General features: G+C 40.2%; 1 long non-coding RNA gene across 1 annotated transcript in view; it reads left to right on the forward strand.

Annotated features, from left to right (window-relative positions):
• The first annotated feature begins 937 nt into the window (after positions 1 to 937).
• The window catches only part of LOC128250780 (uncharacterized), a 16,779-nt gene continuing 13,519 nt past the window's right edge, over positions 938 to 4,197 (forward strand). Inside the window, exon 1 of the long non-coding RNA XR_008266757.1 lies at positions 938 to 1,008. This is a non-coding gene — a long non-coding RNA (uncharacterized LOC128250780). The remainder of the gene's footprint in view (positions 1,009 to 4,197) is intronic.

The following is a 4,197-nucleotide window of genomic DNA, read 5'->3' on the forward strand; positions in this document are numbered from 1 at the left end:
CTTTTTAAATTTAAAAAAAAAAATTTTTTTCGAGTGACTTGATCTGAGAACGTGTGACGAAACTAGACAATTGCAGCGTGGAAAACACTATAGCCGATAAAGAACACATAAACACTGTTAATTTCATTTGCACATTTATTATTTATTATTTAGTGTCGAAATTTTCGTCGCACGAACTACGACCTGGTCACTTGTGCTGCAGTGAGGTCTTGTCAGTGACCAAGTCGCAGTTCGTGCGACGGAAATTTCGACATTAAATAAGAAATAATAAATGGGTTTTTTTTTAATGGCTTAATATGTTATAATCCACGCTGCAATCGTTAACTCTAGCATAATTATAGCAGAAAGACGGGGGTAGCCCTCTGTTCGTGAATACGAGCTGAAGAAATAGCAACAAGTATGACGTCACAAGTTGTAGCGAGTCTTCAGTGCATGGCAAGTCTTGTGTTGCCGATGTAACAATATATATTCGCACACAATCATAGATGCAGGAAGACAAACTAATACACACACCTATGATGTATGTGTGTGCTTTTGTGTGTATGTGTGTGTGTAAATACACTGTGCATTACATATGCATATGTTTGTGTCTGTATGTATAATTGCGTACGCAAATACGCATGCAAGCTTCCAAATATACGAGATACACAGTCGCATACATATATATATATACGTAAATACATACACATATACAGAGACAATGATTTACTATGTGTACTAACGTAAAAAGAATATATATATATATATGTGTGTGTGTGTGTGTGTGTATATAAATATATATATTCTCCCTATATATGTATACATTGATACACAATACGGGTAGTGTAAACACATGCACACATCCATTCATATAAACACACCTGCAAAAACAGTCGTGCAGACACATACACACAATTATACGTAAATACCCACGTATACAGAGCTACACCAACACACACACACAGTCTCTCTCTCTCTCTCTCGTTTAAATGTTTGCGCATATATAGACTCTTATATAAATCCATACATGTAAGTATTCAGATAAATTCAGTCGTTGACACGTATATACAGGCACATAAACACACACACACACAACGTATGTGTGTGTGTGTGTGTACACATTTATTTATTCTGATGTATACATATACTAAAATACACACAGTTTCATTCATACCGAGGCGGAGACGCCTATGCGCATACACACAACCACACACATAGATACAACTACAGATAATTAAAGGTATATAAAAATACGTACACATAGTCTCTTACGCGTATTTAAATACACAAATACAGAACCACGTTAAGGTACGCACACACACACACACACGTACACATTCGCGCGCACATGCACATAGAGAGGCAGACGCATAGACAAGCGCACATACTAACATCCACCCACATACGTACATGCACGCATTCATACAGAGAAGCTGCATACACGCGCCATTGATGCTGTTCAACCAATGAAAGCACGCCCTCCGTATTGCTCAACCTGCTAGAAATAGCAGTGAAATTCTAATAATAATAACATCGTATTAGGTGGGGGTGCCGGAAACAGAGTACGTTGAATTATAACGTCTGAATAGAAAAAATGAACAGATATTCTTGGCCTGAATGTCTTTAACCACACACACTACATAACTCACACGCACACACACACACGCATAAACATATGCTTCTTTGGTCTTGATATATTTAATCAAGATAATACTTTACCTTTCATTATTGATAACATAATCCTTTCTATTACAGGCGCAAGGCCTGAAATTTTGGGGAAGGAGGCAGTCGATTACATCAACCTCAGGTACTTATTTTATCGACCCGACTGGCGGAATTTGAACTCAAAACGCAAAGACGGGCGGACGAAACGCTGCTAAGCATTACGTCTAGCGTACTAACGGTTCTGCCGGCTCGCCGCCTTCATTAATGTTAACGACGAGGTGGTGTCAGAAAGTTTCTAGATTAGTTCTGTAGCGCGCCAACAGACGGCAGCATGCAGTTGCGTGCGCAGTGAGAGCTATCAGTGACCTTCATGAGACAGTGTGCCGAATGACATCGCTGTGTTTACTTTGGAAGTTGTGAAATTTGTGTTTTTGTGATCACAGTTTTTGTGTATACTGTAGTCTGTGATTTTGTCATATAATGCGTGAAGAAGGTATAGCTATGGTACACTTGTAATATCAGTACAGAATAGCAATCTGTATATTTAACTGAATGTAGAAATACAGTAGAAAGTCACTACACTAGAAATCATCTTCTACAGATGTTTATCATCATCATCATCAGCAGCAGCATCCTCATCATCATTTAATGTCCACTTTCCATGTTGGCATGAGATGGATGATTTGACTGAAACCTGGTAAGCTGCACCATGTTCTAATCTGATTTGGTATGTTTTCGACAGCTGGGTACCTTTCCTGATGCCAACCATTCCAAGAGTGCAGTGGGCGCTTTTTACATATGCCAGTTACGAAACATCAACATTGGCCATGACTGTGATTTCACTTGGCTTGACAGGTCTTCCCAAGCACGGCATATTGCCAAAGGTCTCAGTCACTTAAAAAGTACAGAAATATATTAGCAGCAAACGAAATGTATCCAGCAGTTGTAGTGGATTCTTGTTACTGATGATGTGAAAAGACGCAGAAATCCTGGTTTAGCAATTCTACCACTTCTAGATGCTTTTCTTCGGCTACTGGTATACTTATATACTTTTTGGCACAATACATCTATACAAGATACTTTCTCAAGACGAATATCACATTTGTACGATGTTTTACAGTATATTTGCTTTAAGTATAATATACAGATTGCTGTTCTGAACTAATACTGTTTTCGTTGCTTATAACAGTTTAGCAATAAAATCAAAACAAGGGCTACACATCGCTTAGTTTGGTCTGCTCCATGATGGTTAGATATCGCTTAGTCTGGTCTGTTCTGGTTTATTCCTGAAGTAAATTGCTTACCAATATCTTTCACAGATTCTAGCTTTGGTTAACAACAAATAAGATTCTTATATAATTAATTGCTTGACTTGTTAGAAACAGAAGCTGAATGTCCGTCATATGAAACCGCATCTTAAACACACGCATGCATACACACACTGGATGATGAGATCCTAGGATAAAGGTGTGAGAATCATAAGAAGGACGTGGTGGTTATGGTTGGAGTGTCTTTTGATCATAGGGTTTTCTCAATCAGGGATGACCTGATGCCTACTACTACTACTACTACTACTACTACTACTACTACTACAGCAACTACTAGCAGCACCACCACCACCACCGCCACCACCACTACACTACTGCTGCTGCTGCTGCTGCTACTACTACTACTACAACTACTACTACTACTACTAATAATAATAATAATAAAATCACCACTACTGCTGCTACTCCTGCTGCTGCTGCTACTACTACTACTACTACGACGACGACGACTACTACTACTACTACTACGACTACTACTACTACTACTACTACTACTACTACTATTACTACTACTACTACTACGACTACTACTACTACTACTACTACTACTACTACTACTACTACTACTACTACTACTACTATTACTACTACTACTACTACGACGACGACTACTACTACTACTACTACTACTACTACTACTACTACTACAATCACCACTACTGCTACTACTACTACTACTACTACTACTACTACTGTTGCTGCTGACACTACTGCATACGATGACCGGCACCATCACTATAACCATCACCTCCACAACCACCACCACTAGAATCATCACCCACACCACACCCTACTATCACCCCCCCCCTGCCACTCCATTACTACTAGTACTACTACTACTACTACTACTATTCTTGCTGCTGCTGCGCCTCCTCTTTCTCCTTCTGTAGATTCTATGATGAACATCACCACCGATACCACCACTGCCACCACCACCACTGCCACCATCATCACCACTACTACCACAAGCAGCACCACCACTATCACCGTCACCGCCCTCAACTTCATCGTCATCATCATCATCATCATCATCGTCGTCATCCTCGCCGCCGCCGCCGCCATCTCCACCACCACAACAACAACAAGAACTGTCACTGCTGCCAAAAATTATCACCCACCAAACCTTACTGTCACTCCCACCTCCCACCCCGCTACTCCTGTTGCTGCTGCTGCTGCTGCTATTACTACTACTACTACTACTACTACTACTGGTTGGAGAGGCTCC

Source organism: Octopus bimaculoides, chromosome 25 (genome assembly GCF_001194135.2).
Source record: "Octopus bimaculoides isolate UCB-OBI-ISO-001 chromosome 25, ASM119413v2, whole genome shotgun sequence".
Taxonomy (NCBI): Eukaryota; Metazoa; Mollusca; class Cephalopoda; order Octopoda; family Octopodidae; genus Octopus; species Octopus bimaculoides.